Source organism: Denticeps clupeoides, chromosome 1 (genome assembly GCF_900700375.1).
Source record: "Denticeps clupeoides chromosome 1, fDenClu1.1, whole genome shotgun sequence".
Lineage (NCBI taxonomy): Eukaryota > Metazoa > Chordata > Actinopteri > Clupeiformes > Denticipitidae > Denticeps > Denticeps clupeoides.
The window spans coordinates 39,977,379-40,001,943 of record NC_041707.1 but is presented as its reverse complement, the minus strand read 5'-3'; the positions used below and the strand labels follow the sequence as shown (position 1 = coordinate 40,001,943).

Genomic DNA, 24,565 nt, shown 5'->3' with positions numbered 1-24,565 from the left:
ACCCTAAATCTTCTGATCTGAAGTCAGAAGCCTTATCCATTAGGCCACATGGTCGTTCGACAGTTGACCTTTTTTCCTAATTGCCAACAAAAAAACAACAACTAATATGAAGGAAAAAAAGTTTGGAGGAAGCAAAATAGGTATGGGGAAGATAAACAACCACGAAGGTACTCGAACCCTTAATCTTCTGATCCAAAGTCAGACGCCTTATCCATTAGACCACATGGTCGCTTGGCGTGTGAATTATTTTCCTAATTGCATACAAAAAAAAAGCAACTAATGTGAAGAACAAAAGGTTTTGAGGACACAAAATTAACCACGAAGGGACTCGAACCCTCAATCTTCTGATCCGAAGTCAGACGCCTTATCCATTAGGCCACATGGTCGTTTGGCAGTTGACCTTTTTTCCTAATTTCAAAAAAAAAAAAAGCAACTAATGTGAAGAACAAAAGGTTTTGAGGACACAAAATTAACCATGAAGGGACCCGAACCCTAAATCTTCGGATCCGAAGTCAGACGCCTTATCCATTAGGCCACATGGTCGTTCGACAGTTGACCTTTTTTCCTAATTGCCAACAAAAAAACAACAACTAATATGAAGGAAGAAAAGTTTGGAATAAGCAAAATAGATTTGGGGGAAAATAGACAACCACGAAGGGACTCGAACCCTCAATCTTCTGATACGAAGTCAGACGCCTTATCCTTTAGGACACGTGGTCATTTGGCATGTGAATTATTTTCCTAATTGCATACAAAAAAAAAGAAACTAATATGAAGAACAAAAGGTTTTGAGGACACAAAATTAATCACGAAGGGACTCAAACCGAAGTCAGACGCCTTATCCATTAGGCCACATGGTTGTTTGACAGTTGACCATTTTTCCTAATTGCCAACAAAAAAACAAAAACTAATATAAAGGAAACAACTAATTTAAAGGAAACAAACTAATAAAGTTTGGAGGAAGCAAAATAGGTATTGGGGAAAATAAACAACCACAACCAAACAACAACCAAACAACCAAACAACCAAAAAAACAAAAACTAATATAAAGGAAAAAAAGTTTGGAGAAAGCAAAATAGATTTGGAGGAAAATAGACAACCACGAAGGGACTCGAACCCTTAATCTTCCTATCCGAACTCAGGCGCCTTATCCACTAGGCTACGTGGCCATTGCCTCTGATCTGAAGTCAGACGCCTTATCCATTAGACCACTAGGTCGTTTGGAATTTGACCTTTTTTCTAATTGCCAGCAAAAAAAAAGCAACTAATGTGAAGAATAAAAGGTTTTTTTAGGACACAAAATTAACATTGAAGGGACTCGAACCCTCAATCTTCTGATCCGAAGTCAGACGCCTTATCCTTTTGGCCACATGTTCGTTTGCCTTTTGACCATTTTTTCTAATTGCCCACAAAAAAACAACTAATGTGAAAGAAAAAAAAGTTTGGAGAAAACAAAATAGATTTGGGGGAAAATAGACAACCACGAAGGGACTCGAACCCTCAATCTTCTGATCCGAAGTCAGATGCCTTATCCATTAGGCCACGTGGTCATTTGGCATGTGAAATTCTGTCCTAATAGCCTACAAAAACAACTAATGTGAAGAACAAAAGGTTTTAGGGAAACAAAATCAACCAAAAAAAGACTCGAAGCCTCAGTCTTCTAATACAAAGTCAGAAGCCTTATTAATTTGGCCACGCGGTCTTTCGCCGTGTAATAAATTTTTCTTTAATGGCCTAAAACCAAACAAGCAAATAATGTGAAGAACAAAAGGTTTTGAGGACACAAAATTAACCATGAAGGGACTCGAACCCTCAATCTTCGGATCCGAAGTCAGACGCCTTATCAATTAGACCATATGGTCGCCGGGCATGTGAATTATTTTCCTAATTGCATACAAAAAAAAAGCAACTAATGTGAAGAAAAAAAAAGGTTTTAAGGACACAAAATTTACCACTAAAGGACTCAAACCGAAGTCAGGGAAACAAAATCAACCAAAAAAAGACTCGAACCCTCAGTCTTCTAAATCAAAGTCAGAAGCCTTATTAATTTTGCCACGCGGTCTTTCGCCGTGTAATAAATTTTTCTTTAATGGCCTAGAACCAAACAAGCAAATAATGTGAAGAACAAAAGGTTTTGAGGACACAAAATTAACCATAAAGGGACGCGAACCCTCAATCTTCTGATCCGAAGTCAGACGCCTTATCCATTAGGCCACATGGTCATTTGGCAGTTGACCTTTTTTCCTAATTTCCAACAAAAAAAAAAAGCAACTAATGTGAAGAACAAAAGGTTTTGAGGACACAAAATTAACCATGAAGGGACTCGAACCCTCAATCTTCGGATCCGAAGTCAGATGCCTTATCCATTAGGCCACATGGTTGTTTGACAGTTGACCATTTTTCCTAATTGCCAACAAAAAAACAAAAACTAATGTAAAGGAAAAAAAGTTTGGAGAAAGCAAAATAGATTTGGAGGAAAATAGACAACCACGAAGGGACTCGAACCCTCAATCTTCTGATCCGAAGTCAGACGCCTTATCCATTAGGCCACGTGGTCATTTGGCATTTGAATTTCTTTCCTAATGGCCTACAAAAACAACTAATGTGAAGAACAAAAGGTTTTGAGGACACAAAATTAACCACGAAGGGACTCGAACCCTCAATCTTCTGATCCGAAGTCAGACGCCTTATCCATTAGGCCACATGGTCGTTTGGCAGTTGATCTTTTTTCCTAATTTCAAAAAAAAAAAAGCAACTAATGTGAAGAACAAAAGGTTTTGAGGACACAAAATTAACCATGAAAGGACCCGAACCCTAAATCTTCTGAGCTGAAGTCAGACGCCTTATCCATTAGGCCACATGGTCGTTCGACAGTTGACCTTTTTTCCTAATTGCCAACAAAAAAACAACAACTAATATGAAGGAAAAAAAGTTTGGAGGAAGCAAAATAGGTATGGGGAAGATAAACAACCACGAAGGTACTCGAACCCTTAATCTTCTGATCCAAAGTCAGACGCCTTATCCATTAGGCCACATGGTCACTTGGCATGTGAATTATTTTCCTAATTGCATACAAAAAAAAAGAAACTAATATGAAGAACAAAAGGTTTTGAGGACACAAAAATTTACCACTAAGGGACTCGAACCCTCAATCTTCTGACCCGAAGTCAGACGCCTTATCCATTAGGCCACATGGTCGCTTGGCAAGTGAATTATTTTCCTAATTGCATACAAAAAAAAAAAGCAACTAATGTGAAGAACAAAAGGTTTTGAGGACACAAAATTAACCATGAAGGGACTCGAACCCTCAATCTTCTGATCCGAAGTCAGACGCCTTATCCATTAGGACACATGGTCTTTCGACAGTTGACTTTTTTTCCTAATTGCCAACAAAAAAACAACAACTAATATGAAGGAAAAAAAGTTTGGAGGAAGCAAAATAGATTTGGGGGAATATAGACAACCACGAAGGGACTCGAACCCTCAATCTTCTGATCCGAAGTCAGACGCCTTATCCATTAGGCCACGTGGTCATTTGGCATGTGAATTTCTTTCCTAATTGCCTACAAAAACAACTAATGTGAAGAACAAAAGGTTTTGAGGACACAAAATTAACCACGAAGGGACTCGAACCCTCAATCTTCTGATCCGAAGTCAGACGCCTTATCCATTAGACCACATGGTCGTTTGGCAGTTGATCTTTTTTCCTAATTTCAAAAAAAAAAAAGCAACTAATGTGAAGAACAAAAGGTTTTGAGGACACAAAATTAACCATGAAAGGACCCGAACCCTAAATCTTCTGATCTGAAGTCAGACGCCTTATCCATTAGTCCACATGGTCACTTGGCATGTGAATTATTTTCCTAATTGCATACAAAAAAAAAGAAACTAATATGAAGAACAAAAGGTTTTGAGGACACAAAAATTTACCACTAAGGGACTCGAACCCTCAATCTTCTGACACGAAGTCAGACGCCTTATCCATTAGGCCACATGGTCGCTTGGCATGTGAATTATTTTCCTAATTGCATACAAAAAAAAAGCAACTAATGTGAAGAACAAAAGGTTTTGAGGACACAAAATTAACCATGAAGGGACTCGAACCCTCAATCTTCTGATCCGAAGTCAGACACATTATCCATTAGGCCACATGGTCTTTCCACAGTTGACTTTTTTTCCTAATTGCCTACAAAAAAACAACAACTAATATGAAGGAAAAAAAGTTTCGAGGAAGCAAAATAGGTATGGGGGAAAATAAACAACCACGAAAGGACTCAAACCCTCAATCTTCTTATCCGAAGTCAGACACCTTATCCATTAGACCACATGGTCGCTTGGCGTTTGAATTATTTTCCTAATTGCATACAAAAAAAAAGCAACTAATGTGAAGAACAAAAGGTTTTAAGGACACAAAATTTACCACTAAGGGACTCAAACCGAAGTCAGACGCCTTATCCATTAGGCCACATGGTTGTTTGACAGTTGACCATTTTTCCTAATTGCCAACAAAAAAACAAAAACTAATATAAAGGAAAAAAAGTTTGGAGAAAGCAAAATAGATTTGGAAAATAGACAACCACTATCCATTAGACCATTATCCATTAGACCACTAGGTCGTTTGGAATTTGACCTTTTTTCTAATTGCCAGCAAAAAAAAGCAACTAATGTGAAGAATAAAAGGTTTTTTTAGGACACAAAATTAACCATGAAGGGACTCGAACCCTCAATCTTCTGATCCGAAGTCAGACGCCTTATCCTTTAGGCCACATGTTCTTTTGCCTTTTGACCATTTTTTCTAATTGCCAACAAAAAAACAACTAATGTGAAAGAAAAAAAAGTTTGGAGAAAACAAAATAGATTTGGGGGAAAATAGACAACCACGAAGGGACTCGAACCCTCAATCTTCTGATCCGAAGTCAGATGCCTTATCCATTAGGCCACGTGGTCATTTGGCATGTGAAATTCTGTCCTAATAGCCTACAAAAACAACTAATGTGAAGAACAAAAGGTTTTAGGGAAACAAAATCAACCAAAAAAAGACTCGAACCCTCAGTCTTCTAATACAAAGTCAGAAGCCTTATTAATTTGGCCACGCGGTCTTTCGCCGTGTAATAAATTTTTCTTTAATGGCCTTAAACCAAACAAGCAAATAATGTGAAGAACAAAAGGTTTTGAGGACACAAAATTAACCATGAAGGGACTCGAACCCTCAATCTTCGGATCTGAAGTCAGAAGCCTTATCCATTAGACCACATGGTCGCTGGGCATGTGAATTATTTTCCTAATTGCATACAAGAAAAAAGCAACTAATGTGAAGAACAAAAGGTTTTAAGGACACAAAATTTACCACTAAGGGACTCAAACCGAAGTCAGACGCCTTATCCATTAGGCCACATGGTTGTTTGACAGTTGACCATTTTTCCTAATTGCCAACAAAAAAACAAAAACTAATATAAAGGAAAAAAAGTTTGGAGAAAGCAAAATAGATTTGGAGGAAAATAGACAACCACGAAGGGACTCGAACCCTTAATCTTCCTATCCGAACTCAGGCGCCTTATCCACTAGGCTACGTGGTCATTGCCTCTGACCGGAAGTCAGACGCCTTATCCATTAGACCACTAGGTCGTTTGGAATTTGACCTTTTTTCTAATTGCCAGCAAAAAAAAAGCAACTAATGTGAAGAATAAAAGGTTTTTTTAGGACACAAAATTAACCATGAAGAGACTCGAACCCTCAATCGTCTGATCCGAAGTCAGACGCCTTATCCTTTAGGCCACATGTTCGTTTGCCTTTTGACCATTTTTTCTAATTGCCAACAAAAAAACAACTAATGTGAAAGAAAAAAAAGTTTGGAGAAAACAAAATAGATTTGGGGGAAAATAGACAACCACGAAGGGACTCGAACCCTCAATCTTCTGATCCGAAGTCAGATGCCTTATCCATTAGCCAACGTGGTCATTTGGCATGTGAAATTCTGTCCTAATAGCCTACAAAAACAACTAATGTGAAGAACAAAAGGTTTTAGGGAAACAAAATCAACCAAAAAAAGACTCGAACCCTCAGTCTTCTAATACAAAGTCAGAGGCCTTATTAATTTGGCCACGCGGTCTTTCGCCGTGTAATAAATTTTTCTTTAATGCCCTAAAACCAAACAAGCAAATAATGTGAAGAACAAAAGGTTTTGAGGACACAAAATTAACCATGAAGGGACTCGAACCCTCAATCTTCTGATCCGAAGTCAGACGCCTTATCCATTAGGCCACATGGTCTTTCGACAGTTGACCTTTTTTCCTAATTGCCAACAAAAAAACAACAACTAATATGAAGGAAAAAAAGTTTGGAGGAAGCAATATAGGTATGGGGGAAAATAAACAACCACGAAGGGACTCGAACCCTCAATCTTCTGATCCGAAGTCAGACGCCTTATCCATTAGGCCACATGGTCGCTTGGCATGTGAATTATTTTCCTAATTGCATACAAAAAAAAAGCAACTAATGTGAAGATCAAAAGGTTTTAAGGACACAAAATTTACCACTAAGGGACTCAAACCGAAGTCAGACACCTTATCCATTAGGCCACATGGTCGTTTGACAGTTGACCATTTTTCCTAATTGCCAACAAAAAAACAACAACTAATATAAAAGAAAAAAAGTTTGGAGGAAGCAAAATAGATTTGGGGGAAAATAGACAACCACGAAGGGACTCGAACCCTCAATCTTCTGATCCGAAGTCAGACGACTAATCCATTAGGCCCCGTGGTCATTTGGCATGTGAATTTCTTTCCTAATGGCTTACAAAAACAACTAATGTGAAGAACAAAAGGTTTTAGGGAAACAAAATCAACCAAAAAAAGACTCGAACCCTCAGTCTTCTAATACAAAGTCAGAAGCCTTATTAATTTGGCCACGCGGACTTTCGCCGTGTAATAAATTTTTCTTTAATGGCCTAAAACCAAACAAGCAAATAATAAGGACACAAAATTAACCACTAAGGGACTCGAACCCTCAATCTTCTGATCCGAAGTCAGACGCCTTATCCATTAGGCCACATGGTCGTTTGGCAGTTGACCTTATTTCCTAATTTCAAAAAAAAAAAAGCAACTAATGTGAAGAACAAAAGGTTTTGAGGACACAAAATTAACCATGAAGGGACCCGAACCCTCAATCTTCTGATCCGAAGTCAGATGCCTTATCCATTAGGCCACATGGTCGTTCGACAGTTGACCTTTTTTCCTAATTGCCTACAAAAAAACAAAAATTAATATGAAGGAAAATAAGTTTGGAGGAAGCAAAATAGGTATGGGGGAAAATAAACAACCACGAAAGGACTCGAACCCTCAATCTTCTTATCTGAAGTCAGACGCCTTATCCATTAGACCACATGGTTGCTTGGCATGTGAATTATTTTCCTAATTGCATACAAAAAAAAAGCAACTAATGTGAAGAACAAAAGGTTTTAGGGACACAAAATTTACCACTAAGGGACTCAAACCGAAGTCAGACGCCTGATCCATTAGGCCACATGGTTGTTTGACAGTTGACCATTTTTCCTAATTGCCAACAAAAAAACAAAAACTAATGTAAAGGAAAAAAAGTTTGGAGAAAGCAAAATAGATTTGGAGGAATATAGACAACCACGAAGGGACTCGAACCCTCAATCTTCTGATCCGAAGTCAGACGCCTTATCCATTAGGCCACGTGGTCATTTGGCATTTGAATTTCTTTCCTAATGGCCTACAAAAACAACTAATGTGAAGAACAAAAGGTTTTGAGGACACAAAAATTTACCACTAAGGGACTCGAACCCTCAATCTTCTGATCCGATGTCAGACGCCTTATCCATTAGGCCACATGGTCGTTCGACAGTTGACCTTTTTTCCTAATTGCCTACAAAAAAACAACAACTAATATGAAGGAAAAAAAGTTTGGAGGAAGCAAAATAGGTATGGGGAAGATAAACAACCACGAAGGTACTCGAACCCTTAATCTTCTGATCCAAAGTCAGACGCCTTATCCATTAGGCCACATGGTCACTTGGCATGTGAATTATTTTCCTAATTGCATACAAAAAAAAAGAAACTAATATGAAGACCAAAAGGTTTTGAGGACACAAAAATTTACCACTAAGGGACTCGAACCCTCAATCTTCTGACCCGAAGTCAGACGCCTTATCCATTAGGCCACATGGTCGCTTGGCATATGAATTATTTTCCTAATTGCATACAAAAAAAAAAGCAACTAATGTGAAGAACAAAAGGTTTTGAGGACACAAAATTAACCATGAAGGGACTCGAACCCTCAATCTTCTGATCCGAAGTCAGACGCCTTATCCATTAGGCCACATGGTCTTTCGACAGTTGACTTTTTTTCCTAATTGCCAACAAAAAAACAACAACTAATATGAAGGAAAAAAAGTTTGGAGGAAGCAAAATAGATTTGGGGGAAAATAGACAACCACGATGGGACTCGAACCCTCAATCTTCTGGATCCGAAGTCAGACGCCTTATCCATTAGGCCACGTGGTCATTTGGCATGTGAATTTCTTTCCTAATGGCCTACAAAAACAACTAATGTGAAGAACAAAAGGTTTTAGGGAAACAAAATCAACCAAAAAAAGACTCGAACCCTCAGTCTTCTAATACAAAGTCAGAAGCCTTATTAATTTGGCCACGCGGTCTTTCGCCATGTAATAAATTTTTCTTTAATGGCCTAAAACCAAACAAGCAAATAATGTGAAGAACAAAAGGTTTTGAGGACACAAAATTAACCACGAAGGGACTCGAACCATCAATCTTCTGATCCGAAGTCAGATGCCTTATCCATTAGGCCACATGGTCGTTTGGCAGTTGACCTTTATTCCTAATTTCAAAAAAAAAAAAGCAACTAATGTGAAGAACAAAAGGTTTTGAGGACACAAAATTAACCATGAAGGGACCCGAACCCTCAATCTTCTGATCCGAAGTCAGACGCCTTATCCATTAGGCCACATGGTCGTTCGACAGTTGACCTTTTTTCCTAATTGCCTACAAAAAAACAAAAAATAATAAGAAGGAAAAAAAGTTTGGAGGAAGCAAAATAGGTATGGGGGAAAATAAACAACCACGAAAGGACTCGAACCCTCAATCTTCTTATCCGAAGTCAGACGCCTTATCCATTAGACCACATGGTCGCTTGGCATGTGAATTATTTTCCTAATTGCATACAAAAAAAAAGCAACTAATGTGAAGAACAAAAGGTTTTAGGGACACAAAATTTACCACTAAGGGACTCAAACCGAAGTCAGACGCCTTATCCATTAGGCCACATGGTTGTTTGACAGTTGACCATTTTTCCTAATTGCCAACAAAAAAACAAAAACTAATATAAAGGAAAAAAAGTTTGGAGAAAGCAAAATAGATTTGGAGGAAAATAGACAACCACGAAGGGACTCGAACCCTCAATCTTCTGATCCGAAGCAGACGCCTTATCCATTAGGCCACATGGTCGTTTGGCAGTTGACCTTTTTTCCTAATTTCAAAAAAAAAAAAGCAACTAATGTGAAGAATAAAAGGTTTTTTTAGAACACAAAATTAACCATGAAGGGACTCGAACCCTCAATCTTCTGATCCGAAGTCAGACGCCTTATCCTTTAGGCCACATGTTCGTTTGCCTTTTGACCATTTTTTCTAATTGGCAACAAAAAAACAACTAATGTGAAAGAAAAAAAAGTTTGGAGAAAACAAAATAGATTTGGGGGAAAATAGACAAACACGAAGGGACTCGAACCCTCAATCTTCTGATCCGAAGTCAGATGCCTTATCCATTAGGCCACGTGGTCATTTGGCATGTGAAATTCTGTCCTAATAGCCTACAAAAACAACTAATGTGAAGAACAAAAGGTTTTAGGGAAACAAAATCAACCAAAAAAAGACTCGAACCCTCAGTCTTCTAATACAAAGTCAGAAGCCTTATTAATTTGGCCACGCGGTCTTTCGCCGTGTAATAAATTTTTCTTTAATGGCCTTAAACCAAACAAGCAAATAATGTGAAGAACAAAAGGTTTTGAGGACACAAAATTAACCATGAAGGGACTCGAACCCTCAATCTTCGGATCCGAGGTCAGACGCCTTATCCATTAGACCACATGGTCGCTGGGCATGTGAATTATTTTCCTAATTGCATACAAAAAAAAAAGCAACTAATGTGAAGAACAAAAGGTTTTAAGGACACAAAATTTACCACTAATGGACTCAAACCGAAGTCAGGGAAACAAAATCAACAAAAAAAAGACTCGAACCCTCAGTCTTCTAATACAAAGTCAGAAGCCTTATTAATTTGGCCACGCGGTCTTTTGCCGTGTAATAAATTTTTCGTTAATGGCCTAAAACGAAACAAGCAAATAATGTGAAGAACAAAAGGTTTTGAGGACACAAAATTAACCATGAACGGACTCGAACCCTCAATCTTCGGATCCGAAGTCAGACGCCTTATCCATTAGGCCGCATGGTTGTTTGACAGTTGACCATTTTTCCTAATTGCCAACAAAAAAACAAAAACTAATGTAAAGGAAAAAAAGTTTGGAGAAAGCAAAATAGATTTGGAGGAAAATAGACAACCACGAAGGGACTCGAACCCTCAATCTTCTTATCTGAAGTCAGACGCCTTATCCATTAGACCACATGGTTGCTTGGCATGTGAATTATTTTCCTAATTGCATACAAAAAAAAAGCAACTAATGTGAAGAACAAAAGGTTTTAGGGACACAAAATTTACCACTAAGGGACTCAAACCGAAGTCAGACGCCTGATCCATTAGGCCACATGGTTGTTTGACAGTTGACCATTTTTCCTAATTGCCAACAAAAAAACAAAAACTAATGTAAAGGAAAAAAAGTTTGGAGAAAGCAAAATAGATTTGGAGGAATATAGACAACCACGAAGGGACTCGAACCCTCAATCTTCTGATCCGAAGTCAGACGCCTTATCCATTAGGCCACGTGGTCATTTGGCATTTGAATTTCTTTCCTAATGGCCTACAAAAACAACTAATGTGAAGAACAAAAGGTTTTGAGGACACAAAAATTTACCACTAAGGGACTTGAACCCTCAATCTTCTGATCCGATGTCAGACGCCTTATCCATTAGGCCACATGGTCGTTCGACAGTTGACCTTTTTTCCTAATTGCCTACAAAAAAACAACAACTAATATGAAGGAAAAAAAGTTTGGAGGAAGCAAAATAGGTATGGGGAAGATAAACAACCACGAAGGTACTCGAACCCTTAATCTTCTGATCCAAAGTCAGACGCCTTATCCATTAGGCCACATGGTCACTTGGCATGTGAATTATTTTCCTAATTGCATACAAAAAAAAAGAAACTAATATGAAGAACAAAAGGTTTTGAGGACACAAAATTAACCATGAAGGGACTCGAACCCTCAATCTTCTGATCCGAAGTCAGACGCCTTATCCATTAGGCCACATGGTCTTTCGACAGTTGACTTTTTTTCCTAATTGCCAACAAAAAAACAACAACTAATATGAAGGAAAAAAAGTTTGGAGGAAGCAAAATAGATTTGGGGGAAAATAGACAACCACGATGGGACTCGAACCCTCAATCTTCTGGATCCGAAGTCAGACGCCTTATCCATTAGGCCACGTGGTCATTTGGCATGTGAATTTCTTTCCTAATGGCCTACAAAAACAACTAATGTGAAGAACAAAAGGTTTTAGGGAAACAAAATCAACCAAAAAAAGACTCGAACCCTCAGTCTTCTAATACAAAGTCAGAAGCCTTATTAATTTGGCCACGCGGTCTTTCGCCGTGTAATAAATTTTTCTTTAATGGCCTAAAACCAAACAAGCAAATAATGTGAAGAACAAAAGGTTTTGAGGACACAAAATTAACCACGAAGGGACTCGAACCCTCAATCTTCTGATCCGAAGTCAGACGCCTTATCCATTAGGCCACATGGTCGTTTGGCAGTTGACCTTTATTCCTAATTTCAAAAAAAAAAAAGCAACTAATGTGAAGAACAAAAGGTTTTGAGGACACAAAATTAACCATGAAGGGACCCGAACCCTCAATCTTCTGATCCGAAGTCAGACGCCTTATCCATTAGGCCACATGGTCGTTCGACAGTTGACCTTTTTTCCTAATTGCCTACAAAAAAACAAAAAATAATAAGAAGGAAAAAAAGTTTGGAGGAAGCAAAATAGGTATGGGGGAAAATAAACAACCACGAAAGGACTCGAACCCTCAATCTTCTTATCCGAAGTCAGACGCCTTATCCATTAGACCACATGGTCGCTTGGCATGTGAATTATTTTCCTAATTGCATACAAAAAAAAAGCAACTAATGTGAAGAACAAAAGGTTTTAGGGACACAAAATTTACCACTAAGGGACTCAAACCGAAGTCAGACGCCTTATCCATTAGGCCACATGGTTGTTTGACAGTTGACCATTTTTCCTAATTGCCAACAAAAAAACAAAAGCGAATATAAAGGAAAAAAAGTTTGGAGAAAGCAAAATAGATTTGGAGGAAAATAGACAACCACGAAGGGACTCGAACCCTCAATCTTCTGATCCGAAGTCAGACGCCTTATCCATTAGGCCACATGGTCGTTTGGCAGTTGACCTTTTTTCCTAATTTCAAAAAAAAAAAAGCAACTAATGTGAAGAATAAAAGGTTTTTTTAGAACACAAAATTAACCATGAAGGGACTCGAACCCTCAATCTTCTGATCCGAAGTCAGACGCCTTATCCTTTAGGCCACATGTTCGTTTGCCTTTTGACCATTTTTTCTAATTGGCAACAAAAAAACAACTAATGTGAAAGAAAAAAAAGTTTGGAGAAAACAAAATAGATTTGGGGGAAAATAGACAAACACGAAGGGACTCGAACCCTCAATCTTCTGATCCGAAGTCAGATGCCTTATCCATTAGGCCACGTGGTCATTTGGCATGTGAAATTCTGTCCTAATAGCCTACAAAAACAACTAATGTGAAGAACAAAAGGTTTTAGGGAAACAAAATCAACCAAAAAAAGACTCGAACCCTCAGTCTTCTAATACAAAGTCAGAAGCCTTATTAATTTGGCCACGCGGTCTTTCGCCGTGTAATAAATTTTTCTTTAATGGCCTTAAACCAAACAAGCAAATAATGTGAAGAACAAAAGGTTTTGAGGACACAAAATTAACCATGAAGGGACTCGAACCCTCAATCTTCGGATCCGAGGTCAGACGCCTTATCCATTAGACCACATGGTCGCTGGGCATGTGAATTATTTTCCTAATTGCATACAAAAAAAAAGCAACTAATGTGAAGAACAAAAGGTTTTAAGGACACAAAATTTACCACTAATGGACTCAAACCGAAGTCAGGGAAACAAAATCAACAAAAAAAAGACTCGAACCCTCAGTCTTCTAATACAAAGTCAGAAGCCTTATTAATTTGGCCACGCGGTCTTTTGCCGTGTAATAAATTTTTCGTTAATGGCCTAAAACGAAACAAGCAAATAATGTGAAGAACAAAAGGTTTTGAGGACACAAAATTAACCAAGAAGGGACTCGAACCCTCAATCTTCGGATCCGAAGTCAGACGCCTTATCCATTAGGCCGCATGGTTGTTTGACAGTTGACCATTTTTCCTAATTGCCAACAAAAAAACAAAAACCAATGTAAAGGAAAAAAAGTTTGGAGAAAGCAAAATAGATTTGGAGGAAAATAGACAACCACGAAGGGACTCGAACCCTCAATCTTCTGATCCGAAGTCAGACGCCTTATCCATTAGGCCACGTGGTCATTTGGCATTTGAATTTCTTTCCTAATGGCCTACAAAAACAACTAATGTGAAGAACAAAAGGTTTTGAGGACACAAAATTAACCACGAAGGGACTCGAACCCTCAATCTTCTGATCCAAAGTCAGACGCCTTATCCATTAGACCACATGGTCGTTTGGCAGTTGACCTTTTTTCCTAATTTCAAAAAAAAAAAAGCTACTAATGTGAAGAACAAAAGGTTTTGAGGACACAAAATTAACCATGAAGGGACCCGAACCCTAAATCTTCTGATCCGAAGTCAGACGCCTTATCTATTAGGCCACATGGTCGTTCGACAGTTGACCTTTTTTCCTAATTGCCTACAAAAAAACAACAACTAATATGAAGGAAAAAAAGTTTGGAGGAAGCAAAATAGGTATGGGGAAGATAAACAACCACCAAGGTACTCGAACCTTTAATCTTCTGATCCAAAGTCAGACGCCTTATCCATTAGGCCACATGGTCACTTGGCATATGAATTATTTTCCTAATTGCATACAAAAAAAAAGAAACTAATATGAAGAACAAAAGGTTTTGAGGACACAAAAATTTACCACTAAGGGACTCGAACCTTCAATCTTCTGACCCGAAGTCAGACGCCTTATCCATTAGGCCACATGGTCGCTTGGCATGTGAATTATTTTCCTAATTGCATACAAAAAAAAAGCAACTAATGTGAAGAACAAAAGGTTTTGAGGACACAAAATTAACCACGAAGGGACTCGAACCCTCAATCTTCTGATCCGAAGTCAGACGGCTTATCCATTAGGCCACGTGGTCGTTTGGCATGTGAATTTCTTTCCTAATGGCCTACCAAAAAAACAACTAAGGTGAAGAACAAAAGGTTTTGAGGACACAAAATTAACCATGAAAAGACTCGAACCCTCAATCTTCTGATCCGAAGTCAGACGCCTTATCCATTAGGCCACATGGTCTTTCGACAGTTGACCTTTTTTCCTAATTGCCAACAAAAAAACAACAACTAATATGAAGGAAAAAAAGTTTGGAGGACGCAATATAGGTATGGGGGAAAATAAACAACCACGAAGGGACTCGAACCCTCAATCTTCTGATCCGAAGTCAGACGCCTTATCCATTAGGCCACATGGTCGCTTGGCATGTGAATTATTTTCCTAATTGCATAGAAAAAAAAAGCAACTAATGTGAACATCAAAAGGTTTTAAGGACACAAAATTTACCACTAAGGGACTCAAACCGAAGTCAGACGCCTTATCCATTAGGCCACATGGTCGTTTGACGGTTGACCATTTTTCCTAATTGCCAACAAAAAAACAACAACTAATATAAAAGAAAAAAAGTTTGGAGGAAGCAAAATAGATTTGGGGGAAAATAGACAACCACGAAGGGACTCGAACCCTTAATCTTCCTATCCGAACTCAGGCGCCTTATCCACTAGGCTACGTGGTCATTGGCTCTGTTCTGAAGTCAGACGCCTTATCCATTAGACCACTAGGTCGTTTGGAATTTGACCTTTTTTCTAATTGCCAGCAAAAAAAAGCAACTAATGTGAAGAATAAAAGGTTTTTTTAGGACACAAAATTAACCATGAAGGGACTCGAACCCTCAATCTTCTGATCCGAAGTCAGACGCCTTATCCTTTAGGCCACATGTTCGTTTGCCTTTTGACCATTTTTTCTAATTGCCAACAAAAAAACAACTAATGTGAAAGAAAAAAAAGTTTGGAGAAAACAAAATAGATTTGGGGGAAAATAGACAACCACGAAGGGACTCGAACCCTCAATCTTCTGATCCGAAGTCAGATGCCTTATCCATTAGGCCACGTGGTCATTTGGCATGTGAAATTCTGTCCTAATAGCCTACAAAAACAACTAATGTGAAGAACAAAAGGTTTTAGGGAAACAAAATCAACCAAAAAATGACTCGAACCCTCAGTCTTCTAATACAAAGTCAGAAGCCTTATTAATTTGGCCACGCGATCTTTCGCCGTGTAATAAATTTTTCTTTAATGGCCTTAAACCAAACAAGCAAATAATGTGAAGAACAAAAGGTTTTGAGGACACAAAATTAACCATGAAGGGACTCGAACCCTCAATCTTCGGATCCGAAGTCAGAAGCCTTATCCATTAGACCACATGGTCGCTGGGCATGTGAATTATTTTCCTAATTGCATACAAGAAAAAAGCAACTAATGTGAAGAACAAAAGGTTTTAAGGACACAAAATTTACCACTAAGGGACTCAAACCGAAGTCAGACGCCTTATCCATTAGGCCACATGGTTGTTTGACAGTTGACCATTTTTCCTAATTGCCAACAAAAAAACAAAAACTAATATAAAGGAAAAAAAGTTTGGAGAAAGCAAAATAGATTTGGAGGAAAATAGACAACCACGAAGGGACTCGAACCCTTAATCTTCCTATCCGAACTCAGGCGCCTTATCCACTAGGCTACGTGGTCATTGCCTCTGACCGGAAGTCAGACGCCTTATCCATTAGACCACTAGGTCGTTTGGAATTTGACCTTTTTTCTAATTGCCAGCAAAAAAAAAGCAACTAATGTGAAGAATAAAAGGTTTTTTTAGGACACAAAATTAACCATGAAGAGACTCGAACCCTCAATCGTCTGATCCGAAGTCAGACGCCTTATCCTTTAGGCCACATGTTCGTTTGCCTTTTGACCATTTTTTCTAATTGCCAACAAAAAAACAACTAATGTGAAAGAAAAAAAAGTTTGGAGAAAACAAAATAGATTTGGGGGAAAATAGACAACCACGAAGGGACTCGAACCCTCAATCTTCTGATCCGAAGTCAGATGCCTTATCCATTAGCCAACGTGGTCATTTGGCATGTGAAATTCTGTCCTAATAGCCTACAAAAACAACTAATGTGAAGAACAAAAGGTTTTAGGGAAACAAAATCAACCAAAAAAAGACTCGAACCCTCAGTCTTCTAATACAAAGTCAGAGGCCTTATTAATTTGGCCACGCGGTCTTTCGCCGTGTAATAAATTTTTCTTTAATGCCCTAAAACCAAACAAGCAAATAATGTGAAGAACAAAAGGTTTTGAGGACACAAAATTAACCATGAAGGGACTCGAACCCTCAATCTTCTGATCCGAAGTCAGACGCCTTATCCATTAGGCCACATGGTCTTTCGACAGTTGACCTTTTTTCCTAATTGCCAACAAAAAAACAACAACTAATATGAAGGAAAAAAAGTTTGGAGGAAGCAATATAGGTATGGGGGAGAATAAACAACCACGAAGGGACTCGAACCCTCAATCTTCTGATCCGAAGTCAGACGCCTTTTCCATTAGGCCACATGGTCGCTTGGCATGTGAATTATTTTCCTAATTGCATACAAAAAAAAAGCAACTAATGTGAAGATCAAAAGGTTTTAAGGACACAAAATTTACCACTAAGGGACTCAAACCGAAGTCAGACACCTTATCCATTAGGCCACATGGTCGTTTGACAGTTGACCATTTTTCCTAATTGCCAACAAAAAAACAACAACTAATATAAAAGAAAAAAAGTTTGGAGGAAGCAAAATAGATTTGGGGGAAAATAGACAACCACGAAGGGACTCGAACCCTCAATCTTCTGATCCGAAGTCAGACGACTAATCCATTAGGCCCCGTGGTCATTTGGCATGTGAATTTCTTTCCTAATGGCTTACAAAAACAACTAATGTGAAGAACAAAAGGTTTTAGGGAAACAAAATCAACCAAAAAAAGACTCGAACCCTCAGTCTTCTAATACAAAGTCAGAAGCCTTATTAATTTGGCCACGCGGACTTTCGCCGTGTAATAAATTTTTCTTTAATGGCCTAAAACCAAACAAGCAAATAATAAGGACACAAAATTAACCACTAAGGGACTCGAACCCTCAATCTTCTGATCCGAAGTCAGACGCCTTATCCATTAGGCCACATGGTCGTTTGGCAGTTAACCTTTTTTCGTATTTTCCAAAAAAAAAAAAGCAACTAATGTGAAGAACAAAAGGTTTGGAGGACACAAAATTAACCATGAAGGGACTCGAACCCTCAATCTTCTGATCCGAAGTCAGACGCCTTATCCATTAGGCCACATGGTCATTCGACAGTTGACCTTTTTTCCTAATTGCCTACAAAAAAACAACAACTAATATGAAGGAAAAAAAGTTTGGAGGACGCAAAATAGGTATTGGGGAAAATAAACAACCACGAACGGACTCGAACCCTCAATCTTCTTATCCGAAGTCAGACACCTTATCCATTAGACCACATGGTCGCTTGGCATGTGAATTATTTTCCTAATTGCATACAAAAAAAGCAACTAAAGTGAAGAACAAAAGGTTTTAAGGACACAAAATTTACCACTAAGGGACTCAAACCGAAGTCAGACGCCTTATCCATTAGGCCACATGGTCGTTTGGCAGTTGACCTTTTTTCCTAATTTCCAACAAAAAAACAACAACTAATATGAAGGAAAAAAAAGTTTGGACGAAACAAAATAGGTATGGGGAAGATAAACAACCACGAAGGTACTCGAATCCTTAATCTTCTGATCCAAAGTCAGATGCCTTATCCATTAGGCCACATGGTCACTTGGCATGTGAATTATTTTCCTAATTGCATACAAAAAAAAAGAAACTAATATGAAGAACAAAAGGTTTTGAGGACACAAAATTTACCACTAAGGGACTCGAACCCTCAATCTTCTGACCCGAAGTCAGACGCCTTATCCATTAGGCCACATGGTCGCTTGGCATGTGAATTATTTTCCTAATTGCATACAAAAAAAAAGCAACTAATGTGAAGAACAAAAGGTTTTGAGGACACAAAATTAACCATGAAGGGACTCGAACCCTCAATCTTCTGATCCGAAGTCAGACGCCTTATCCATTAGGCCACATGGTCTTTCGACAGTTGACTTTTTTTTCCTAATTGCCAACAAAAAAACAACAACTAATATGAAGGAAAAAAAGTTTGGAGGAAGCAAAATAGATTTGGGGGAAAATAGACAACCACGAAGGGACTCGAACCCTCAATCTTCTGATCCGAAGTCAGACGCCTTATCCATTAGGCCACGTGGTCATTTCGCATGTGAATTTCTTTCCTAATGGCCTACAAAAACTACTAATGTGAAGAACAAAAGGTTTTAGGGAAACAAAATCAACCAAAAAAAGACTCGAACCCTCAGTCTTCTAATACAAAGTCAGAGGCCTTATTAATTTGGCCACGCGGTCTTTCGCCGTGTAATAAATTTTTCTTTAATGGCCGAAGTCAGACGCCTTATCCATTAGGCCACATGGTCGCTTGGCATGTGAATTATTTTCCTAATTGCATACAAAAAAAAAAGCAACTAATGTGAAGAACAAAAGGTTTTGAGGACACAAAATTAACCATGAAGGGACTCGAACCCTCAATCTTCTGATCCGAAGTCAGACGCCTTATCCATTAGGCCACGTGGTCATTTGGCATGTGAATTTCTTTCCTAATGGCCTACAAAAACTACTAATGTGAAGAACAAAAGGTTTTAGGGAAACAAAATCAACAAAAAAAAGACTCGAACCCTCAGTCTTCTAATACAAAGTCAGAAGCCTTATTAATTTGGCCACGCGGTCTTTCGCCGTGTAATAAATTTTTCTTTAATGGCCTAAAACCAAACAAGCAAATAATGTGAAGAACAAAAGGTTTTGAGGACACAAAATTAACCACGAAGGGACTCGAACCCTCAATCATCTGATCAGAAGTCAGACGCCTTATCCATTAGGACACATGGTCTTTCGACAGTTGACTTTTTTTCCTAATTGCCAACAAAAAAACAACAACTAATATGAAGGAAAAAAAGTTTGGAGGAAGCAAAATAGATTTGGGGGAATATAGACAACCACGAAGGGACTCGAACCCTCAATCTTCTGATCCGAAGTCAGACGCCTTATCCATTAGGCCACGTGGTCATTTGGCATGTGAATTTCTTTCCTAATGGCCTACAAAAACAACTAATGTGAAGAACAAAAGGTTTTGAGGACACAAAATTAACCACGAAGGGACTCGAACCCTCAATCTTCTGATCCGAAGTCAGACGCCTTATCCATTAGACCACATGGTCGTTTGGCAGTTGATCTTTTTTCCTAATTTCAAAAAAAAAAAGCAACTAATGTGAAGAACAAAAGGTTTTGAGGACACAAAATTAACCATGAAAGGACCCGAACCCTAAATCTTCTGATCTGAAGTCAGACGCCTTATCCTTTAGGCCACATGTTCTTTTGCCTTTTGACCATTTTTTCTAATTGCCAACAAAAAAACAACTAATGTGAAAGAAAAAAAAGTTTGGAGAAAACAAAATAGATTTGGGGGAAAATAGACAACCACGAAGGGACTCGAACCCTCAATCTTCTGATCCGAAGTCAGATGCCTTATCCATTAGGCCACGTGGTCATTTGGCATGTGAAATTCTGTCCTAATAGCCTACAAAAACAACTAATGTGAAGAACAAAAGGTTTTAGGGAAACAAAATCAACCAAAAAAAGACTCGAACCCTCAGTCTTCTAATACAAAGTCAGAAGCCTTATTAATTTGGCCACGCGGTCTTTCGCCGTGTAATACATTTTTCTTTAATGGCCTTAAACCAAACAAGCAAATAATGTGAAGAACAAAAGGTTTTGAGGACACAAAATTAACCATGAAGGGACTCGAACCCTCAATCTTCGGATCCGAAGTCAGAAGCCTTATCCATTAGACCACATGGTCGCTGGGCATGTGAATTATTTTCCTAATTGCATACAAGAAAAAAGCAACTAATGTGAAGAACAAAAGGTTTTAAGGACACAAAATTTACCACTAAGGGACTCAAACCGAAGTCAGACGCCTTATCCATTAGGCCACATGGTTGTTTGACAGTTGACCATTTTTCCTAATTGCCAACAAAAAAACAAAAACTAATATAAAGGAAAAAAGTTTGGAGAAAGCAAAATAGATTTGGAGGAAAATAGACAACCACGAAGGGACTCGAACCCTTAATCTTCCTATCCGAACTCAGGCACCTTATCCACTAGGCTACGTGGTCATTGCCTCTGATCTGAAGTCAGACGCCTTATCCATTAGACCACTAGGTCGTTTGGAATTTGACCTTTTTTCTAATTGCCAGCAAAAAAAAAGCAACTAATGTGAAGAATAAAAGGTTTTTTTAGGACACAAAATTAACATTGAAGGGACTTGAACCCTCAATCTTCTGATCCGAAGTCAGACGCCTTATCCTTTTAGCCACATGTTCGTTTGCCTTTTGACCATTTTTTCTAATTGCCCACAAAAAAACAACTAATGTGAAAGAAAAAAAAGTTTGGAGAAAACAAAATAGATTTGGGGGAAAATAGACAACCACGAAGGGACTCGAACCCTCAATCTTCTGATCCGAAGTCAGATGCCTTATCCATTAGGCCACGTGGTCATTTGGCATGTGAAATTCTGTCCTAATAGCCTACAAAAACAACTAATGTGAAGAACAAAAGGTTTTAGGGAAACAAAATCAACCAAAAAAAGACTCAAAGCCTCAGTCTTCTAATACAAAGTCAGAAGCCTTATTAATTTGGCCACGCGGTCTTTCGCCGTGTAATAAATTTTTCTTTAATGGCCTAAAACCAAACAAGCAAATAATGTGAAGAACAAAAGGTTTTGAGGACACAAAATTAACCATGAAGGGACTCGAACCCTCAATCTTCGGATCCGAAGTCAGACGCCTTATCAATTAGAACATATGGTCGCCGGGCATGTGAATTATTTTCCTAATTGCATACAAAAAAAAAAGCAACTAATGTGAAGAAAAAAAAAGGTTTTAAGTACACAAAATTTACCACTAAAGGACTCAAACCGAAGTCAGGGAAACAAAATCAACCAAAAAAAGACTCGAACCCTCAGTCTTCTAAATCAAAGTCAGAAGCCTTATTAATTTTGCCACGCGGTCTTTCGCCGTGTAATAAATTTTTCTTTAATGGCCTAGAACCAAACAAGCAAATAATGTGAAGAACAAAAGGTTTTTAGGACACAAAATTTACCACTAAGGGACTCGAACCCTCAATCTTCTGACCCGAAGTCAGACGCCTTATCCATTAGGCCACATGGTCGCTTGGCATGTGAATTATTTTCCTAATTGCATACAAAAAAAAAAAGCAACTAATGTGAAGAACAAAAGGTTTTGAGGACACAAAATTAACCATGAAGGGACTCGAACCCTCAATCTTCTGATCCGAAGTCAGACGCCTTATCCATTAGGCCACATGGTCTTTCGACAGTTGACTTTTTTTCCTAATTGCCAACAAAAAAACAACAACTAATATGAAGGAAAAAAAGTTTGGAGGAAGCAAATAGATTTGGGGGAAAATAGACAACCACGAAGGGACTCGAACCCTCAATCTTCTGATCCGAAGTCAGACGCCTTATCCATTAGGCCACGTGGTCATTTCGCATGTGAATTTCTTTCCTAATGGCCTACAAAAACTACTAATGTGAAGAACAAAAGGTTTTAGGGAAACAAAATCAACCAAAAAAAGACTCGAACCCTCAGTCTTCTAATACAAAGTCAGAGGCCTTATTAATTTGGCCACGCGGTCTTTCGCCGTGTAATAAATTTTTCTTTAATGGCCGAAGTCAGACGCCTTATCCATTAGGCCACATGGTCGCTTGGCATGTGAATTATTTTCCTAATTGCATACAAAAAAAAAAGCAACTAATGTGAAGAACAAAAGGTTTTGAGGACACAAAATTAACCATGAAGGGACTCGAACCCTCAATCTTCTGATCCGAAGTCAGACGCCTTATCCATTAGGCCACATGGTCATTTGGCATGTGATTTCTTTCCTAATGGCCTACAAAAACTACTAATGTGAAGAACAAAAGGTTTTAGGGAAACAAAATCAACAAAAAAAAGACTCGAACCCTCAGTCTTCTAATACAAAGTCAGAAGCCTTATTAATTTGGCCACGCGGTTCTTTCGCCGTGTAATAAATTTTTCTTTAATGGCCTAAAACCAAACAAGCAAATAATGTGAAGAACAAAAGGTTTTGAGGACACAAAATTAACCACGAAGGGACTCGAACCCTCAATCATCTGATCAGAAGTCAGAACGCCTTATCCATTAGGACACATGGTCTTCGACAGTTGACTTTTTTTCCTAATTGCCAACAAAAAACAACAACTAATATGAAGGAAAAAAAGTTTGGAGGGAAGCAAAATAGATTTGGGGGAATATAGACAACCACGAAGGGACTCGAACCCTCAATCTTCTGATCCGAAGTCAGACGCCTTATCCATTAGGCCACGTGGTCATTTGGCATGTGAATTTCTTTCCTAATGGCCTACAAAAAACAACTAATGTGAAGAACAAAAGGTTTTGAGGACACAAAATTAACCACGAAGGGACTCGAACCCTCAATCTTCTGATCCGAAGTCAGACGCCTTATCCATTAGACCACATGGTCGTTTGGCAGTTGATCTTTTTTCCTAATTTCAAAAAAAAAAAAAGCAACTAATGTGAAGAACAAAAGGTTTTGAGGACACAAAATTAACCATGAAAGGACCCGAACCCTAAATCTTCTGATCTGAAGTCAGACGCCTTATCCTTTAGGCCACATGTTCTTTTGCCTTTTGACCATTTTTTCTAATTGCCAACAAAAAACAACTAATGTGAAAGAGAAAAAAAAAGTTTGGAGAAAACAAATAGATTTGGGGGAAAATAGACAACCACGAAGGGACTCGAACCTCAATCTTCTGATCCGAAGTCAGATGCCTTATCCATTAGGCCAACGTGGTCATTTGGCATGTGAAATTCTGTCCTAATAGCCTACAAAAACAACTAATGTGAAGAACAAAAGGTTTTAGGGGAAACAAAATCAACCAAAAAAAGACTCGAACCCTCAGTCTTCTAATACAAAGTCAGAAGCCTTATTAATTTGGCCACGCGGTCTTTCGCCGTGTAATACATTTTTCTTTAATGGCCTTAAACCAAACAAGCAAATAATGTGAAGAACAAAAGGTTTTGAGGAACAAAATTAACCATGAAGGGACTCGAACCCTCAATCTTCGGATCCGAAGTCAGAAGCCTTATCCATTAGACCACATGGTCGCTGGGCATGTGAATTATGTTCCTAATTGCATACAAGAAAAAAGCAACTAATGTGAAGAACAAAAGGTTTTAAGGACACAAAATTTACCACTAAGGGACTCAAACCGAAGTCAGACGCCTTATCCATTAGGCCACATGGTTGTTTGACAGTTGACCATTTTTCCTAATTGCCAACAAAAAAACAAAAACTAATATAAAGGAAAAAGTTTGGAGAAAGCAAAATAGATTTGGAGGAAAATAGACAACCACGAAGGGACTCGAACCCTTAATCTTCCTATCCGAAACTCAGGCACCTTATCCACTAGGCTACGTGGTCATTGCCTCTGATCTGAAGTCAGACGCCTTATCCATTAGACCACTAGGTCGTTTGGAATTTGACCTTTTTTCTACTTGCCAGCAAAAAAAAAGCAACTAATGTGAAGATAAAAGGTTTTTTTTAGGACACAAATTAACAGTGAAGGGACTTGAACCCTCAATCTTCTGATCCGAAGTCAGACGCCTTATCCTTTTAGCCACATGTTCGTTTGCCTTTTGACCATTTTTTCTAATTGCCCACAAAAAAACAACTAATGTGAAAGAAAAAAAAGTTTGGAGAAAACAAAATAGATTTGGGGGAAAATAGACAACCACGAAGGGACTCGAACCCTCAATCTTCTGATCCGAAGTCAGATGCCTTATCCATTA

The 24,565-nt window shown here is 38.5% G+C and overlaps 40 non-coding genes across 40 annotated transcripts; all 40 read right to left on the bottom strand.

The window, feature by feature from the left end:
* Positions 1 to 313: 313 nt before the first annotated feature.
* On the bottom strand, positions 314 to 386 carry trnar-ucg (transfer RNA arginine (anticodon UCG)). Its single transcript has one exon. It is a non-coding gene; the product is annotated as a tRNA-Arg (tRNA).
* A 1,091-nt stretch (positions 387 to 1,477) lies between these two features.
* Positions 1,478 to 1,550, bottom strand: trnar-ucg (transfer RNA arginine (anticodon UCG)). The gene has a single exon. It is a non-coding gene; the product is annotated as a tRNA-Arg (tRNA).
* A 934-nt stretch (positions 1,551 to 2,484) lies between these two features.
* trnar-ucg (transfer RNA arginine (anticodon UCG)) lies at positions 2,485 to 2,557 on the bottom strand. Its single transcript has one exon. It is a non-coding gene; the product is annotated as a tRNA-Arg (tRNA).
* A 79-nt stretch (positions 2,558 to 2,636) lies between these two features.
* Positions 2,637 to 2,709, bottom strand: trnar-ucg (transfer RNA arginine (anticodon UCG)). The gene has a single exon. It is a non-coding gene; the product is annotated as a tRNA-Arg (tRNA).
* A 258-nt stretch (positions 2,710 to 2,967) lies between these two features.
* Positions 2,968 to 3,040, bottom strand: trnaq-uug (transfer RNA glutamine (anticodon UUG)). The gene has a single exon. It is a non-coding gene; the product is annotated as a tRNA-Gln (tRNA).
* A 420-nt stretch (positions 3,041 to 3,460) lies between these two features.
* trnar-ucg (transfer RNA arginine (anticodon UCG)) lies at positions 3,461 to 3,533 on the bottom strand. Its single transcript has one exon. It is a non-coding gene; the product is annotated as a tRNA-Arg (tRNA).
* Positions 3,534 to 3,612: 79 nt separating this feature from the next.
* On the bottom strand, positions 3,613 to 3,685 carry trnar-ucg (transfer RNA arginine (anticodon UCG)). Its single transcript has one exon. It is a non-coding gene; the product is annotated as a tRNA-Arg (tRNA).
* Positions 3,686 to 4,874: 1,189 nt separating this feature from the next.
* On the bottom strand, positions 4,875 to 4,947 carry trnar-ucg (transfer RNA arginine (anticodon UCG)). The gene has a single exon. It is a non-coding gene; the product is annotated as a tRNA-Arg (tRNA).
* Positions 4,948 to 6,196: 1,249 nt separating this feature from the next.
* On the bottom strand, positions 6,197 to 6,269 carry trnar-ucg (transfer RNA arginine (anticodon UCG)). Its single transcript has one exon. It is a non-coding gene; the product is annotated as a tRNA-Arg (tRNA).
* A 103-nt stretch (positions 6,270 to 6,372) lies between these two features.
* On the bottom strand, positions 6,373 to 6,445 carry trnar-ucg (transfer RNA arginine (anticodon UCG)). Its single transcript has one exon. It is a non-coding gene; the product is annotated as a tRNA-Arg (tRNA).
* A 1,186-nt stretch (positions 6,446 to 7,631) lies between these two features.
* Positions 7,632 to 7,704, bottom strand: trnar-ucg (transfer RNA arginine (anticodon UCG)). The gene has a single exon. It is a non-coding gene; the product is annotated as a tRNA-Arg (tRNA).
* Positions 7,705 to 7,959: 255 nt separating this feature from the next.
* Positions 7,960 to 8,032, bottom strand: trnaq-uug (transfer RNA glutamine (anticodon UUG)). Its single transcript has one exon. It is a non-coding gene; the product is annotated as a tRNA-Gln (tRNA).
* Positions 8,033 to 8,275: 243 nt separating this feature from the next.
* On the bottom strand, positions 8,276 to 8,348 carry trnar-ucg (transfer RNA arginine (anticodon UCG)). The gene has a single exon. It is a non-coding gene; the product is annotated as a tRNA-Arg (tRNA).
* A 2,560-nt stretch (positions 8,349 to 10,908) lies between these two features.
* Positions 10,909 to 10,981, bottom strand: trnar-ucg (transfer RNA arginine (anticodon UCG)). The gene has a single exon. It is a non-coding gene; the product is annotated as a tRNA-Arg (tRNA).
* Positions 10,982 to 11,236: 255 nt separating this feature from the next.
* Positions 11,237 to 11,309, bottom strand: trnaq-uug (transfer RNA glutamine (anticodon UUG)). Its single transcript has one exon. It is a non-coding gene; the product is annotated as a tRNA-Gln (tRNA).
* An 84-nt stretch (positions 11,310 to 11,393) lies between these two features.
* Positions 11,394 to 11,466, bottom strand: trnar-ucg (transfer RNA arginine (anticodon UCG)). The gene has a single exon. It is a non-coding gene; the product is annotated as a tRNA-Arg (tRNA).
* A 416-nt stretch (positions 11,467 to 11,882) lies between these two features.
* Positions 11,883 to 11,955, bottom strand: trnar-ucg (transfer RNA arginine (anticodon UCG)). The gene has a single exon. It is a non-coding gene; the product is annotated as a tRNA-Arg (tRNA).
* Positions 11,956 to 12,531: 576 nt separating this feature from the next.
* trnar-ucg (transfer RNA arginine (anticodon UCG)) lies at positions 12,532 to 12,604 on the bottom strand. The gene has a single exon. It is a non-coding gene; the product is annotated as a tRNA-Arg (tRNA).
* A 1,105-nt stretch (positions 12,605 to 13,709) lies between these two features.
* Positions 13,710 to 13,782, bottom strand: trnar-ucg (transfer RNA arginine (anticodon UCG)). The gene has a single exon. It is a non-coding gene; the product is annotated as a tRNA-Arg (tRNA).
* Positions 13,783 to 13,861: 79 nt separating this feature from the next.
* On the bottom strand, positions 13,862 to 13,934 carry trnaq-uug (transfer RNA glutamine (anticodon UUG)). The gene has a single exon. It is a non-coding gene; the product is annotated as a tRNA-Gln (tRNA).
* Positions 13,935 to 14,507: 573 nt separating this feature from the next.
* Positions 14,508 to 14,580, bottom strand: trnar-ucg (transfer RNA arginine (anticodon UCG)). The gene has a single exon. It is a non-coding gene; the product is annotated as a tRNA-Arg (tRNA).
* A 258-nt stretch (positions 14,581 to 14,838) lies between these two features.
* On the bottom strand, positions 14,839 to 14,911 carry trnar-ucg (transfer RNA arginine (anticodon UCG)). Its single transcript has one exon. It is a non-coding gene; the product is annotated as a tRNA-Arg (tRNA).
* Positions 14,912 to 15,535: 624 nt separating this feature from the next.
* Positions 15,536 to 15,608, bottom strand: trnar-ucg (transfer RNA arginine (anticodon UCG)). Its single transcript has one exon. It is a non-coding gene; the product is annotated as a tRNA-Arg (tRNA).
* A 1,249-nt stretch (positions 15,609 to 16,857) lies between these two features.
* On the bottom strand, positions 16,858 to 16,930 carry trnar-ucg (transfer RNA arginine (anticodon UCG)). The gene has a single exon. It is a non-coding gene; the product is annotated as a tRNA-Arg (tRNA).
* Positions 16,931 to 17,033: 103 nt separating this feature from the next.
* On the bottom strand, positions 17,034 to 17,106 carry trnar-ucg (transfer RNA arginine (anticodon UCG)). Its single transcript has one exon. It is a non-coding gene; the product is annotated as a tRNA-Arg (tRNA).
* A 694-nt stretch (positions 17,107 to 17,800) lies between these two features.
* On the bottom strand, positions 17,801 to 17,873 carry trnar-ucg (transfer RNA arginine (anticodon UCG)). Its single transcript has one exon. It is a non-coding gene; the product is annotated as a tRNA-Arg (tRNA).
* Positions 17,874 to 18,291: 418 nt separating this feature from the next.
* On the bottom strand, positions 18,292 to 18,364 carry trnaq-uug (transfer RNA glutamine (anticodon UUG)). Its single transcript has one exon. It is a non-coding gene; the product is annotated as a tRNA-Gln (tRNA).
* Positions 18,365 to 18,605: 241 nt separating this feature from the next.
* trnar-ucg (transfer RNA arginine (anticodon UCG)) lies at positions 18,606 to 18,678 on the bottom strand. Its single transcript has one exon. It is a non-coding gene; the product is annotated as a tRNA-Arg (tRNA).
* Positions 18,679 to 18,782: 104 nt separating this feature from the next.
* Positions 18,783 to 18,855, bottom strand: trnar-ucg (transfer RNA arginine (anticodon UCG)). The gene has a single exon. It is a non-coding gene; the product is annotated as a tRNA-Arg (tRNA).
* A 305-nt stretch (positions 18,856 to 19,160) lies between these two features.
* trnar-ucg (transfer RNA arginine (anticodon UCG)) lies at positions 19,161 to 19,233 on the bottom strand. The gene has a single exon. It is a non-coding gene; the product is annotated as a tRNA-Arg (tRNA).
* A 239-nt stretch (positions 19,234 to 19,472) lies between these two features.
* Positions 19,473 to 19,545, bottom strand: trnar-ucu (transfer RNA arginine (anticodon UCU)). Its single transcript has one exon. It is a non-coding gene; the product is annotated as a tRNA-Arg (tRNA).
* Positions 19,546 to 19,648: 103 nt separating this feature from the next.
* Positions 19,649 to 19,721, bottom strand: trnar-ucg (transfer RNA arginine (anticodon UCG)). The gene has a single exon. It is a non-coding gene; the product is annotated as a tRNA-Arg (tRNA).
* A 79-nt stretch (positions 19,722 to 19,800) lies between these two features.
* On the bottom strand, positions 19,801 to 19,873 carry trnar-ucg (transfer RNA arginine (anticodon UCG)). Its single transcript has one exon. It is a non-coding gene; the product is annotated as a tRNA-Arg (tRNA).
* Positions 19,874 to 20,129: 256 nt separating this feature from the next.
* Positions 20,130 to 20,202, bottom strand: trnar-ucg (transfer RNA arginine (anticodon UCG)). Its single transcript has one exon. It is a non-coding gene; the product is annotated as a tRNA-Arg (tRNA).
* Positions 20,203 to 21,138: 936 nt separating this feature from the next.
* Positions 21,139 to 21,211, bottom strand: trnar-ucg (transfer RNA arginine (anticodon UCG)). Its single transcript has one exon. It is a non-coding gene; the product is annotated as a tRNA-Arg (tRNA).
* Positions 21,212 to 21,970: 759 nt separating this feature from the next.
* trnar-ucg (transfer RNA arginine (anticodon UCG)) lies at positions 21,971 to 22,043 on the bottom strand. Its single transcript has one exon. It is a non-coding gene; the product is annotated as a tRNA-Arg (tRNA).
* A 102-nt stretch (positions 22,044 to 22,145) lies between these two features.
* On the bottom strand, positions 22,146 to 22,218 carry trnar-ucg (transfer RNA arginine (anticodon UCG)). Its single transcript has one exon. It is a non-coding gene; the product is annotated as a tRNA-Arg (tRNA).
* A 305-nt stretch (positions 22,219 to 22,523) lies between these two features.
* trnar-ucg (transfer RNA arginine (anticodon UCG)) lies at positions 22,524 to 22,596 on the bottom strand. The gene has a single exon. It is a non-coding gene; the product is annotated as a tRNA-Arg (tRNA).
* A 415-nt stretch (positions 22,597 to 23,011) lies between these two features.
* Positions 23,012 to 23,084, bottom strand: trnar-ucg (transfer RNA arginine (anticodon UCG)). Its single transcript has one exon. It is a non-coding gene; the product is annotated as a tRNA-Arg (tRNA).
* Positions 23,085 to 23,164: 80 nt separating this feature from the next.
* Positions 23,165 to 23,237, bottom strand: trnar-ucg (transfer RNA arginine (anticodon UCG)). Its single transcript has one exon. It is a non-coding gene; the product is annotated as a tRNA-Arg (tRNA).
* Positions 23,238 to 24,565: the final 1,328 nt, after the last annotated feature.